The following is a 16,009-nucleotide window of genomic DNA, read 5'->3' as shown; positions in this document are numbered from 1 at the left end:
GTTTGTATACTCTAAATGTTGGTTTTACTTCCTCAGAGGAAGGGAGCAGATGAGATCTATGCATAAGCTTTATGAACACATGGCTTTGACTGACATAAGAGCATTTATATCTGAATATCTCTAAGTGTAGGCATGGAAGCATCTAGGTTCCATGCAGTCTAATCTTCTGCAAGCCTGCAACTTTCAAGCTTCAACTTCTGCTTCTGTCAGTTAAACTAAACCTAGAATGTTTTGGACACTAAGACTTATTGCTAAGGAAACTCGCCATTTCTAGCTCCTTATAAATTCTGTCAGTCTAGTTCAACTCAGCAGTTTCGGCTCAAACTCCTCTTTAAGCTGACTGATTCAATTTGGCTTCTCTCAGTATCTGACTGAATTGCTTTGCCTGGAAAAATGGCTATGAATTCCAAGAACAAAACTTCACTGATTGCATAAACTGTACAGAGCCTTACAAACTTAACTGAACTAACTTCAGCCAACTGAACTGAACTGGAAGCAACTCACCTCCTCTCCCTGCACTCCTCTTAAGCAGCAACTATCCTATCTGCTCTTCTGAGAGTTGATTACATCATATCTCCTTCTCATTCTGTTCATATATCTCTGGTTCTTTTTTTTTTTTTTTTTCGGGAGCTGGGGACCGTGTTCATATATCTCTGATTCATCACTTTGACTTCAAAGTGGGATTAAAGGGGTGCACTAAAAAAATCATTCAGACAGAACCCACAAAGTATTATTTACATAATTGTAATGGCTTAGGGTATAAAGAGTATTCAACTCAAGGCCCTGAAATTGGAATTTATACTTTAGGTATCCATCCACTCATGGCACCTACTAATGAGGTGGATTTTTTTACCCATAATTATTTCCCATCTCTCTTGTCAATTTTCTCCTTGTAAGCCCTTCTTAGGAATATCAATTTAACCACAAGATTACCATGCCCTCCTGAGACAAAAAGAATGTATGAGTTATACTTTGCCCATTTTATTGTCAACCAGCCTTTTATTCTATCTTCTGTCATCAACCTGAACATTCACTTTCCTTGAAAAAAAGTTTTTATCTTCATGTGACACAATACTTTGTATAAAACTGATTACTTTTTTTAAAAGAGCCTCTCTTGATGATGATAATTACCTATCTTCTCCAAGTTATTTGAAGATTTTTCCCTTTTCTTGGCTATTTCTTCCTCCAAAAAGGAAAGTTTACTTTTCTTTTTTGAATTAAATTCATATTCTATGGTTGGAACTTCATATGTCAGTGTGTCTGGGATTGAAATATAACCTGCTCTGTGTGACAAACAAGTATATTGAGTAAAAATAATTTGTGTGATGTTATTCTAGTTTTCAGAAAGGAAAATTTACTTTTCTATTGTATATATAAATTAGAATGAAAACAGTTACAAATTATGAATCCAATATGATAATGCCAATTCATAGAAGAAAAAGAAACTATTAGAAAATTGAACTGTAAATTCAAGACAGGTGTCTAAATGATATCTGCAAAAATATTTTTCATCTTATATTTATATCATTCACAAATTTAAAGCATTTTTGGAGTTTTGTGAATATTCTGAGGAAAAGAACTATAGATAACAATAGACATATTTTAAGTTGAAACCCACATGGAAAAGCAAAATATATCATGTCATGAATCTAAAGCAACATTTCAAAATAAAAATGAAGGCTTCAACGTAGTAAAAAAAATAAAAAAAATGCAGATCAAATTTTATTTTTTTCATATCTGAGATGTAATCTGTTAGATATATAGGGAGTAAAAGAATTTTTAACAAATTGTTTATAACATATAAATTGAACACACACACACACATACACACACACACACACACACATGAAAATAGATAGATGGCAATCTAGTGCACTGAGTAACATATTACATATATATACATATATGTATATATGTACATGTATACACATGTAAATATGTGTGTAAAAATATAGTTGGAAATAAAATATACTGACAAATATACACATACATATATATAATATATAATATATAATATATAATATATGCAATATATACACATACATTTATATATATCATACACTTATAACTATAATGTATATAAGTATGAATATATATATAGAACACACACATATTCCTTTTCTTAAATTTTTCATTAGATATATCTCTTTACTTACATTTCAAAGGTAATTCCTTTACTCAGTTTCCTGTCCATAAGCCCCCATTCCCTCCCTTCCCACTCCCCCCATAGGGCATTCCCTGTATACATTCCCATTTATTGACCTCCCCCATATTCCCCTGCATTGAGAGTCCAACCTCGGCAGGGCCAAGGGCTTCCCCTTCCCCTGGTGCCCCAACAAAGCTATTCTCTTCTACATATGCAGTAGGAGCCCTGAGTCAGTCCATGTATAGTCTTTTAGGAGTGGTTTAGTCCCTGGAAGCTCTGGTTGGTTGGCATTGTTGTTTTTATGGGGTTGCAGGCTCATTAAACTCTTTCAATACTTCCTCTGATTCCCCAAAGGGGGTCTTATTCTCAGTTCAGTGGTTTGCTGCTAGCATTGACCTCTGTATTGGACATGCTCTAGATGTGTCTCTCAGGAGAGAACTATATCCAGTCCCTTTCAGCATGCATTTTCTAGCTACATCAATCTTATCTAGTTTTGGTGGCTGTATATATATGGACCACATGTGTCAGGCTCTGAATGGCCATTACTTGATTCACAGCTTTAAACTTTGCTTCCATATTCCCTCCTACGGATATTTCCCCCCTTTTAAGAAGGAGTGGGAGCATCCGCATTTTGGTCATCCTTCTTCTGGAGCTTTCTGCGGTCTGTGGATTGCATCTTGGGGAATTCGAGCTTTTTGGCTAATATCTACTTATCAATGAGTACATACCAAGTGTGTTTTTCTGTGATTGAGTATCCTCACTCAGGTTGAAGTTTTCTAGTTCATTCCATTTGCCTATGAATTTCATGAAGTCATTGTTTTGATAGCTGAGTAGTATTCCATTGTGTAGATGTACCACATTTTTTGAATCCATTCCTCTGTTGAAGGACAGCTGGGATCTTTCCATTTTCTGACTATTATAAATAAGGCTGCTATGAACATAGTGGAGCATATGTCGTGTTGTATGTTGGAGCATCGTTTGGGTATATGCCCAGGAGAGGTATAGCTGGGCCCTCAGGTAGTGGAATGTCCAATTTTCTGAGGAACCTCCAAACTGATTTCCAGAGTGGTTGTACCAGTCTGCAATCCCACCAACAATGGAGGAGTGTTCCTCCTTCTCCACATCCTTGCCACGATCTCCTGTCACCTCAGTTTTTTATCTTAGCCATTCTGAATGGTGTGAGGTGGAATCTCAGGGTTGTTTTGATTTGTATTTCCCTGATGACTAAGGATGTTGAACATTTCTTTAGGTGCTTTTTGGCCATTCAATATTCCTCAGCTGAGAATGTTTTGTTTAGCTCTGTACCCCATTTATTAATAGGGTTATTTGAATCTCTGGAGTCTAACTTCTTGAGTTCTTTGTATATTTTGAATATTAGCCCTCTATCAGATATAGGATTGGTAAAGATCTTTTCAGCATTCTGTTGGTTGCCATTTTGTCCTAATGACAGTGTCCTTTGTCTTACAAAAGCTTTGCTGTTTTATGAGGTCTCATTTGCTGATCCTTGATCTTAGAGCATGAGACATTACTGTTCTGTTTAGGAAATTTTCCCCAGTGTCCAGGTATTAGAAGCTCTTCCCCACTACTTCATCTATTAGTTTAAGTGTATCTGGTTTGATGTGGAGGTCCTTGATCCACTTGGACTTAAGCTTTGTACATGGTGACAGGATTGGATCTATTTGCATTCATTTACATGCTTACCTCCAGTTGAACCAGCACCATTTGTTGAAAATTTTATCATTCTTCCATTGGTTTTAGCTCCTTTGTCAAAGATGAAGTGACTATAGGTGTGTGGGTTCATTTCTGGGTCTTCAATTCTGTTCCACTGATCTACCTACCTGTCTCTGTACCAATACCATAGAGTTTTTATGACTATTGCTCTGTAAAACTGCTTGAAGTCAGGGATGGTGATTCTCCCAGAAGTTCTTTTATTGTTGAGTTTAGTTTTTGCTGTCCTGGATTTGTGTTTTTTGGAATGAATTTGCAAATTTTCTATCTCTATAAAGAATTGAGTAAGAATTTTGATGGGGAGTGCAATGAATCTGTACATTGCTTTTGGCAAAATGGCCATCTTCACTGTATTAATCCTGCCAATCCATGAACATGAAAGATCTTTACATCTTCTGAGATCTTCCTCAATTTCTTGCTTCAGAGACTTGAAGTTTTGTCATACAGATCTTTCACTTGCTTGGTTAAAGTCATGGCAAGATATTTTATATTATTTGGGACTATTGTGAAGGGTGTCATTTCCTTACTTTCTTTCTCAGCCTGTTTATCCTTTGAGTAGAGGAAGGCTACTGATTTGTTTGAGTCAATTCTTTACCCTGACACACTGCTGAAGTTGTTTTTCAGGTTAAGTAATTTTCTGGTGGACGTTTGGGGTCGCTTAGGCACACTATGATACCATCTGCAAATAGTGATATTTTGATTTCTACCCTTCCAATTTGTATCCCTTTGACCTCCTTTGGCTCTCTGATTGCTCTGGCTGGGATTTCAAGTACTATATTGAATAAGTAGGGAGAGAGTGGGCAGCCTTGTATTTTAGTGGTATTGCTTAAAGTTTCTTTCCATTTAGTTCAATGTTAGCTACTGTTTTGCTGTATATTGCTTTTATTATGTTTTAGATAAGGGCCTTGAATTCTTAATCTTTCCAGGACTTTTATCATGAAGGGGTGTTGAATTTTGTCAAATGCTTTTTCAGCATCTATTGAAATGACCATGTCGTTCTTATCTTGGAGTTTGTTTATATAGTGGATTACATTGATGGATTTTTGTATATTAAAACATCCCTGCATCCCTGGGATGAAGCCTACTTGATCATGATGGATGATCGTTTTGATGTATTCTTGGATTCAGTTTGCAAGAATGTTATTGAGTATTTTTGTGTCAATATTCATAAGGGAAATTGGTCTGAAGTTCTCTTTGTTGGGTCTTTGTGTGGTTTCAGCATTAGAGTAATTGTGCGGCTTCATAGAAGGAATTTGGTAGTGCTCCCTCTGTTTCCATTTTGTGGAATAGTTTGGACAGTATTAGTATGAAGTCTTCTATGAAGGTCTGATAGAATTCTGCACTGAACCCAACTGGACCTGGGCTCTTTTGGGTTGGGAGACTTTTAATAACTGCTTCTATTTCTTTAGGATTTGTGGGGTTATTTAGATGGTTTATTTGTTCCTGATTGACTTTGGTACCTGGTATTTGTCTAGAAAACTGTCCATTTCTTCCAGATTTTCAAGTTTTGTTGAATATAGGCTTTTGTAGTAGGATCTGATGTTTTTTTTTTAAATTTCTTCAGATTCTGTTGTTATGTCTCCCTTTTCATTTCTTATTTTGTTAATTTGGATACACTTTCTGTGACCTGTGGTTAGTCTGGTTAAGGTTTTATCTATCTTGTTTATTTTCTCAAAGAACCAGCTCCTGGTTTTGTTGATTCTTTTATAGACCTTTTCGTTTCTACTTGGTTGATTTCAGCTCTGAGTTTGATTATTTCCTGCCTTCTACTCCTCTTGTGTTTATTTATTTCTTTTTGTTCTAGAGCTTTTAAGTGTGCTGTCAAGCTGCTGACATATGCTCTCTTCTGTTTCTATTTGCAGGCATTCAGAGCTAAGAGCTTTCCTCTTAGTACTGCTTATATTGTGTCCCATGAGTTTGGGAATGTTGTATCTTCATTTTCAATAAATTCTAAGAAGTCTTAAATTTCTTTCTTTATTTCTTCCTTGATCAAGTTTTCATAGTGTAAAGCATTGTTCAACTTCCATGTATACATGAAGACAAGTCTTAGTCTGTGGTGATCTGATAGGATGCATGTGATTATCTCTATCTTCCTGTATCTGTTGAGGCCTGTTTTGTGACCGATTATATGATCAATTTTGGAGAAGGTTTCATGAGGTGCTGAGATGAAGGTATATCTTTTTGTTTTAGGATGGAATGTTCTATAAATATCTGTTAAATCTATTTTTTCATCATTTCTGTTAGTTTCTCTATGTTTTGGTTTAATTTCTTTTTCTATGATCTGTCTTGTGATGAGAGTGGGGTGTTGAAATCTCCTACTATTTTCATGTGAGGTGCAACGTGTGCTTTGAGCTTTGGTAACATTTCTTTTATGAATGTAGATTCCCTTGCATTTGGATCATAGATATTTAGGTTTGAGAGCACATTTTGGAGAATTTTTTTCTTTGATGAATATGAAGTGTCCTTGCTTATCTTTTTTAATGACTTTTAGATAAAAGTCAATTTTATTTGATATTAGAATGGCAACTCCAGCTTGCTTCTTCAAGCCCTTAGTTGGAAAGTTGTTTTTCAGCCATTTACTCAGAGATAGTGTATATCTTTGTCTGTGAGGTATGTTTCCTGCATGCAGCAAAATGCTGAGTCCTCTTTATGTATCCATTCTGTTAGTCTATGTCTTTTATTGGGAATTGTGTCCATTGATGTTAAGAGATATTAAGGAATAATGATTGTTGCTTCCTGATATTTTCATTGTTAGAGGTGGAATTATATTTGTTTGTCTCTCTTTTGGTTTCATTGCAAGGAAATTATATTCTTGCTTTCTGTACACTGTAGATTCTTTCCTTGTTTTGGAGTTTTCCATCTATTATCCTTTGTAGGACTGGATTTGTACAAAGATATTGTGTAAATTTGGTTTTGTGATGGAATACATTGGTTTCTCCTCTGTTAATTGAAAGTTTTGCTGGATACAGTAACTTGGGCTGACATTGTCTTGCCTTAGGTTCTGTATGACATCTGCCCAGGATCTTCTGACTTTCATAGTCTATGGTGAGAAGTCTGGTGAAATTCTGATAGGTCTGCCTGTATATGTCACTTGACCTTTTTCCTTACTGCTTTTAATACTTTCTTTGTTTTGTGCATTTGGTGTTTTAACTATTATGTGACTGGAGGAATTTCTCTTCTGGTCCAATCTATTTGGAGTTCTGTAGGCTTCTTGTATGTTTATGGGCATCTCTTTCTTTAGGTTAGGGAAGTTTTCTTCTATTATTCTTCACTTTCTTCTATACCTATTTTCCTTAGGTTTGATCTTCTCATTGTTTCCTGGATTTCCTATGTTTTGGGCTGGGAGCTATTTGCATTTTACATTATCTTTGACAGTTGTGTTGATGTTTTCTCTCTTCTATCTCTTGTATTCTCTTGGTGATGCTTGTATCTACGGCTCCGTGTCTCTTCTTTGGTTTTCTATATCCAGGGTTGTCTTCTTTTGTGCCTTCTTTATTGTTTCTATTTCCATTTTCAATTCCTTCACCTGTTTGGTTGTGTTTTCCTGTAATTCTTTCAGGGATTTTTGTGTTTCCTCTCTAAGGGCTTCTACTTCCTTACTTGTGTTTCCCTGCATTTCTCCAAGGGAGTTCTTTATGTTATTCTTAAAGTCCTCCATCATTACCAAAAAATTTGATTTTAAATCTAAATCTTGTTTTTCTAGTGTGTTTGGACATCCAGTATTTTCTTTGCTGGGAGTACTGGGCTCTGATTATGCCAAGTAGTCTTGGTTTCTGTTGCTTACATTCCTGTGCTTGCCTCCAGCCATTGGTTTGTCTCTGGTGTTTGCTTCTCTTGCTGTTTCTGAGAGTGACTTGAGCCTGCTGTCTCTGTGTCAGCACTCTTGTCTTCCTGTTTTCTTTCAGCCTTTCCTGAGAACAGGTGTTCTGATTTCAGATGTGTCAGTGCTTCTGGAGTCTGTCTTCCAGCTCTAGCCATGGGCAGGAATCAAAGGGTCCTGCCCCTGATTTCTCTTGTAGGTCCTTGCACCCTGAAGGCACAGTTGGCACTATGCGAATCCCTCTTGGTCTGGACTGTGGTTAGAGGGCGTTCTTTAACTTCTCAGGAGTATCCACACTTCTGAGGTTCCAGCTCACTACCCTCAGGATTTGGGTGCAGGGAGCTATTTGGCTGAATCAGTTCGGTCCTGGGCGCAGAGCAGAACCTCGGGTACCTTCTGCTGTCTGTTTCTATCTCTCTGTGTCCAGAGGCACTGTGTAGTTTCTACTTGGACTAGGGATGCGGGCCGAGGTGTGCAGAGGTGGCGGTCTGTCCTTTGGTCTCAGGATGTCTGCACTCCTGGATGGTCTGCTCTCTTCCCCACGGGATTTGGGTGCAGGAGCATATATATGCCTTTAATAGCTATATGGTAAGGTCCCAATGAGGAAGAATACACATATCACATACTTTGGATATAGGGTATAGCGATAGAGTGATCAGAATATTTCATGCATGAGTACAGCTATCTTTATAAAAATGGAAGTTGCTTTTCCCACGTTAGTTAAACAAAAGCAAAAACAAAGAGAAAATCAGTTTTATTATCTAGTGTTGGGCCCTCATGTTGCAAAACTCACTGATGTGCAAGATGCTCTTACAAGTACGATAATGGCATGCTTACTCTGGGTTAATTGACCACTTATGATTGTATTTGAGGCAAGTTCTACAGGACAAAATTTGTACCCATTACTGTAATATTGATTAAAACCCTCTAGAGAAAAAGATATACAGTTATTATTGCTATTTTGCTTGTCTTCTGTCAAATTGCCTTCTAAACATTTATATTCTTATTTTGTGGCAGACTGTATTCAAATTTTGAAAATAAGAAAATGGATGTTCAGTCCTGAACGGGACATCTATCTTAACCTTGCTGCCAGTTGGCAGAAAATGTCACAGAGGTAGACATAAAACAATGTTAGAGGAGCAGGATGGGAAAAGAGTGCTGTGAATGTTAGTGTTTAGACGTGACACACATCCCGCTTTCCTGTCTATGAGCTAAAAAAGGTCAAGGGAGCCAAATCCTAGCAAAGTTGAGAAATATGATATCTAGAACTCACACGTTACTGAGGAGCTATGGATAATGGGTAGTATTGGTGGAGGGAGAATCATTATTGATGTTATGACTACAGGTAGGTTGCCCATGCCCCATTGAATAGTCCCACACATGTGTACATATGGACAATGCTGACTAAAATTATTAGGTTGTGAAAAACAAAGAAGAAAATCATGATGGATGGCCTGATAAATAGAGTTGGAGGGGAAAATTTGGATTGATGTGATTATACTTCATAATATACATGAAGGAAATTCTCAAAACTAAAATGAGAGCTTAAAACATTTTCACTAATGCTGAGTTTTGTGTTGGGTTATAAGTATGGGTCTATGTGCATTCTTTTACATGTAGGCACTCAGTTTGAGTAGCACCATTGGTTAAAGACTCTGCTTTTTTTTCCGGTGTGTATACTGGTCTGTCTTTTCTTTCTTTTTCTTTCTTTTTTTCATTTTTTAATTTATTTATATTTCAAATACTATATTCCCAGTTTCTCATCCATAAATTCCTTATCCCATCTCCCTTTCTTCTATTAGGGAGTTCCCCTACTGATACCCTCACCCCTTCCCACCTTGCTACCCTGATATTCCTCTATACTGGGAGGTCCAGCCTTGGCAGGACCAAGGGCTTTTCCTCTCATTGGTGCCTAACAAGGCCATCCTTTATTACATATGCAACTGGAGCCATGGGTCTGTCCATGTGTACTCTTTGGATAGTGGTTTACTCCATGGGAGCTCTGGTCAGTTGTTATTGTTGTACTTATGGAGTTAGATGCAAACACATTCAGCTCCCTCAATCCTTTCTCTAACTCCTCCAAAGGGGACCCTGTTCTGAGTTCAATTGTTGGCTGCAGTCGTACTCCTCTGTATTTGTCATGCTTTGGCTGTGCCTCTCAGGAGACAGTTATATCAGGCCAATAGTGACTAGATTTGGTGACTTTATGTATATGGGCTAGATCACCACGTGGGGCAGTCTCTGAATGGCCATTCCATCAGTCTTTTCTCCAAATTTTGTCTCCATATCTCCTCCTACATCCAGTCACTTTGCTTTCAAAAATTATTCATCCATACATGTGCAAATTTATGTCTGAGCTGTCTTTTTCCAGTATGTATACCTGGCTTTCTTTTCACAAATTATTCATCCATACATGTATGGATTTGTGTCTAAATCTTCAATTTTATTTTATTGGACAACATGTCTGTTTTTATGCCAGTACTATGCAGCTTTTACCATTATTTTTTGTATTGCATCTTGAAATTGGAAATGGCGAAACTTCCTGCCGTAATTTTATTTTTCAGGATTGTTTTGCTTATCTTAGACTATTTTGAATTTCCCTAAAAAATGACAATTATCCTTTCAAGATTTGTGTAGAACTTTTTTGGGAATACGAAGGGGATTTCATTAAACCTGTAAACTATTTTTGGTATGATGATCATTTTTTACTACACTAATACCATTGATCCATGATCAGCATTCTTTCTATCTTCTGATATCTTCTTCAATTTTCTTCTTTAAGCATTTGATTTCTTGTCACATATATCTTTTATTTTCTTGTTTACAGTTACCGCAAAATATTTTATATTACTTGAAGATATTGTGAAATATGTGGTTTTCATGATTTCTTTTCAGACCATCTGTCACTTGTATATATGAGAACTAATTATTTCTGTTAGTTAATTTTTTATCCAGCTCAAAGATTTATCAGGTGTGGGAACATGCCAATGGAATTTGTAGTGGCTATTGTGTATATTAGCATGTTAAAGGCCTCATCATAAAGCCAGGTACATGGAACATAATAGAAAGGAAAGGGAGGAATAACTTTGAACTCTTTTGTATAAGAGAAGACTTTCTGGAAAAAAAAAACATTGTAGGCACAGACACTAAGATGAACAATTAATGAATATGACTTCTTGCAACTGAAAATCTAGCATAGGCATTAGGATCAAAAGTAAATAAATTGTATCTCATAAAACTGAAATTCTGTAAAGCAAAGGATACCATCATTTAGACAGAGTAGCAGTCTACAGAATAGGAAAATAAAGGTTTTAAATGACTCCACATATGAGATAGGACTAATATCGAAAATATATAAAGAATTCAAGAAACTAGGTATCATAAGAACAAATAATCCATTTATAAATTAAGTACAATCTAAACAGAGAATTCTCAGTAAAGAAATCTCCAATGGCTGAGAAACACATAATGTTCAACTTCCTTATCCACAAGTAAAGTGCAAGTCAAAAGTACTTTGAGATTCCATCTCATTTGTAGTAGAATGGCTAATATCAACACAACATATGACAACTCACATTTTTAAGGGGTGTTGAATTTTGTCAAATGCTTTCTCAGCATCTAATGAAATGATCATGTGGTTGTGTTCTTTCAGTTTGTTTATATAATGGATCATGTTGATGGTTTTCCATATATTAAACCATCCCTGCATGCCTGGGATGAAGCTTACTTGATCATGGTGCATGATTGTTTTGATATGCTCTTGGATTAGGTTTGCCTACTCTGAGCTTTCTAACAGAACTATTATCAGGTGCCTTTCTGCTAGTCTCAAACTTTCTGAGTTTATAAAACTTCACAACAATCATTCAACACCTTAAGTTGCTTCTCATATTTATCTTGTAATGATTTTGAATTTCAAAGATCTGATACATGCCATTTATGTATTCAAGAAAGTGTTAAGTTGTTCCAAGAATTTGGAATAAAGTTTCAGACTTCAATATTTTCAAGAAAGTGGTTAATTAAAATTGCACAAAAAGAGAAATGTAAACAAATTTTCGTCATTTTTTTCTTGCCAGTATGAGGGAACGATTAGGCAAAGAAAATTGATATTCTATCATAGAAACTGTGTTTTTTTACTGTGCTTTTTGCCGGTATGAGTGGGCAAAACTGGTGTCACATTTGCAGCCCCTTGCCTCAGAGACTTGATTTCTGAGAATCTAGTCATGAGAGACACAGGAAATGGCTAAAGGAGCCCCACTTTTGGTTGAATTTGGCTTTGCAGTCAATCCAAATCCAAAGAATTGTTACTTCCAAAAACTAGGCTTGCTTTGTAATTGCTACGTAATGAACTGGTACAGTTCAATCAACAACTCACTTTGATGGAACCTCTAATATGTAAAGGATGGAAATGTGAGCAAATTTATTCAACAAGAATTATGATGTCAATAAAAATAGGAGCGAACTGATATTAACTAGTCAAAGTAAATGTTTAGGCTTTTAGCAGTGCACTTCTAATTGAGAGCTAATGAAAGTGCTTGTCCTAAGTTCAGGAAGGTGTGAAGATTTAACTGTGTTTGAGAGGCCAGCTGCTCATAAAACTTCAGTCTAGCTCACTTGGTGACCTTCCTGATTAGGGAACAGAGCAAGACACTTCAGAAAACTCTGAATAGACACAGATCTTTGATCTCCTCTTCAAATTTCATGTTATACTAAAGTATAAATAAGTCATGAATGTAAGCAAAAATAAACCTAAAAGTAACAAAGAGAAAATGTATTCTAATGAAGGGACAGATTTTCCTATGATAGAGACAGACTAGCTGACTACATAATTCCCAGCCTCTGTAATCAATGCTCTACTGTATTGGTCTATCTGGGCCAGATCATGTGGGGTATTTCTATGTTTCCAGGGTTTATAGTTCTCTTATTATAATGATTTATAGTTCCATCTGTGTTACCAAATGAGATGACTTTATGAGTGAGGAATAACATGTTGTGTATGTGTACTGGGATTTTGTTGTTTTGTTTTGTTTGGTTTGGTTTGGTTTTTATCTCTTCATCAATCCAGGCACATTAACTTTCCCATCCCTTGGGTATGGTAAATCATGCGGTAATAAATGCAGAAGTACTGGTTTGTCCTCTGCACACTAAAAGCTTTTCAAGGCTTTGGAATTCCTGGTTCATGGTGTCGTCTACTATGGGTATACTACCTCCTAAGCCACACCCTGTATAAACCATATACTTCCTTAGCATCGTACTATTTCTGTTTTATTTTTTAACAATAGCTCTTGCAATGAAGTAAGATGATGTCTCATCATTGATTTCTTTACATCATTCTAATTATTAAGAGACTAAAAATTGTCATAAATCTATTGAACATTTAAGGTCTTTCTTTTGAGATGTGTCTAATGTCTATTGTGAATTGATTTATTTGTTTAATGAATTCTTTTAATTATTCATTGATTTCAGATACAAACACCTTGGCATATGTTCTTATCAGTAATGTGTTTTCATTTACTGTCCCTTTATTCTGGTGAATGCTTCATTTCCTTATCTAGGCATATTTTTGTTTACCATAAATCATATTTATCTATTTTTATATCCAAAATATCTTTTCCAAGATCATTGTCTTAGCTTCCTCCTATTTTCTGTTAGAAAGATTTACTGTTTTGTGTTTATAGTTTATCAGAATTTGGTTATTTTGTAACTGGTAAATGATGCCATTTTACTTTAATTCTTCCATGCACATTGAATCAATATCTCCCAAAGTCATTTATTTAAGAACATGTTTTCCAAAATGTATGCCATTGTGTCTGCAACATATTGTTTGACGATAAACACATAGTTAATTTTCAGAGTCTCTCTCATGTTTCATTGTTTTATAATGCCAACACCAAGCTGTTTCTGGTGTTATTGTGTTCGAGGACATTTTAAAGCTCTCCAATATCTTGGGAATCATACATGGTTTATTCACTTGTCTTCCCACTTAATCTGTAAGTCTAACCAAGTCTTACTTTAGGCCACAATATTTATTAAATACCCAGAATAATTGAAGCTAAATCGTGTAAAAATTAGGTTGATGCTGGAGAAAGCAATGTAAAAATTTGAAAGCATTTTAAATCATTCTGTGTGGGGGTAGAAGGCCCTTGTGGAAAGTGTTAGCTAAAGCTGAATAGGGTTTACAAGGAGAGAAAAATAAAACTCTGGCCAAGGAGACTAGTACTATGTGGGATAGTAGACATTACCAGGAAACTTGGTCTGAGTCCCTGTAAACTTGAGGACAAATCTGAAGCAGCTCCCTGCTCCCTGTCAGATTCCTGGCCTACAACATGTGTAACACTTTCCACATAAGCATATGTGACCTTTTGTCATGTAAGCCCAGAACAGAGTTCTCCATGTTAATGAGGTACTAGCGGGACCCCAGCCCCCATGGGTTTAACCAATAGGCTTCCCTTCCCAGACATTCCTCCCTGCAAAAGGTATTTAATCTGAGGTCCACCCTGATAAGTTAGTATGCATCCATTTTCCATGATGAACAAACAATGAACAGGACTGCCTCTTTTAGCTACCACCACCATGGGGAGCTGGGGGAAAGCCTTCACCTACAGAGATGAACCATCCTGCTTCCAGACCGCCACCACTACCTTCTCTGATTAGCTAAGCCAGAGTTTCCATTTCTCCCTGGCCCCCAGCTAGATGCTGTTCTCAGCCTGTGTTCCTGGACTCTGCTCCCAACTCCTTGTAACTCAGTGAGGCCTGAATGTCCAGGAGTTTGGGAGTGCCCAGTCCAGCCTCATAGTGGGCCTGTAGATACCAGACACTCCATTCTCCACTTCTCTGTGGCCTGAAAGTCAGGAAACCTCAACTTCAGCCCCACACATCTTAGACTGCACTTTCCCATCACAAAGGCTGTGTCACAGGGCTTCCCTAAAACTCAACACCAGAGGACTGTGGTCTAAGTTAGGCTTATGATGTCAGGACAGGAATGTTAACATCTCAAGGCTGCTAGGATCAAGGAAGCGCCTAATTAGAAAGTATTGAAATATCTGACCTCTTTAACTAAGGAATCTCCCTTCTTCCAAGAACATCCACCACTCTTGATAAGGTCAACTTATCAACCTCTTGATTGGAGGAGGATATTATACTGTAATGAATTCCCTTTGCCCATAAATACCCCCATTCCCAGTTGTCAGCCGGTATCTACTCCTGCAGAGAGGATGGAGTTCTCATTGAGTTTACTAAAGGTCACTCTGGTTCTTTTGCAGTCATTCTTTCTTCTTTAATTTTCAGGTATCCTCGATCTATCTTGATCAAACACATACAGTAGTACAACATCACATGGTACCGTCTTATGATCAATTTGCATGTAAGAGTTATAAAATAGAGAAAGAACATAAAAAACATAAAAAAATTACTGGGCAAAGAACTGAGAGTTACATATATTCTTTATATGTAGAAAAGCTACAAAGTAATTATTATTTTCAAAATCTTTAATAAAGATTTTAGCACCTAAGGGTTTGTATAATTGAGGTTTTTTTTCCTGCTAATTAAGAAATTAAATGGCAGGAAAAACAAAAACAGCAACGATGAAGACAACAAAACTGGGTAGCAGCAGGTAAATCTTGAACACAGGAAATAGGAGTAGACAGAATCAGCAGTAGAAAAGAGAAGCTCACTGTGGGTGAGGACCCCAAATGTAAACAAAAGGTTGCTTAGCAAAGCAGAGGAGAGGCCAAAAATCCAATCTCTTCTTTGTTTTCTCCCATTTATTTATTCATTTACTCATTCATTCATTCATTCATTTTATAAATTTACATACTGATGGCAGGCCTAACCTCACAAAGTTCATCTCTCCTTTACCAGGCCCTCTTCTCCACAGAGAAGAGAAAGCTACTTGCTTTATGGCATGTCCAGGCACATCAAATTGCAGCAGGATTAGGTTCTTCCTCTCCCATGGATGTCAGATAAGGCATTTAAGGGCTGGTAGTTTTTACATCTCTGATGTGATTTCCCCCTCTAATTTAAAGGTGGTCAGATTGAAGAGGGGGCAGATGGCCTATTGGTCCACAACTGTTAACATGTTCTGGTTCTGTGCTTTAATCTGTATGCGGGGTGGTGGACCGCGAGAGGAAGCCTGGTAAATTTGAACTAAGACTAGAAGCCCAGGAGACCCTGAAGGGATGGTTGGAGCTTCACCTGCTCCTAGCACCCAGGTCCCTATCACAAAGTCACAGTCAAGGAACTGGAAATATACCCAAGAGGATTTACATCATTTTGTTCTATTTAATTCTGTTTCTTCAGCCTCTCATGCATGGCTAAGC

The sequence above is a fragment of the Rattus rattus genome, chromosome 10 (assembly GCF_011064425.1).
Source record: "Rattus rattus isolate New Zealand chromosome 10, Rrattus_CSIRO_v1, whole genome shotgun sequence".
Lineage (NCBI taxonomy): Eukaryota > Metazoa > Chordata > Mammalia > Rodentia > Muridae > Rattus > Rattus rattus.
The sequence above is the reverse complement of the archived record's forward strand: the minus strand, read 5'-3'. Positions refer to the sequence as shown.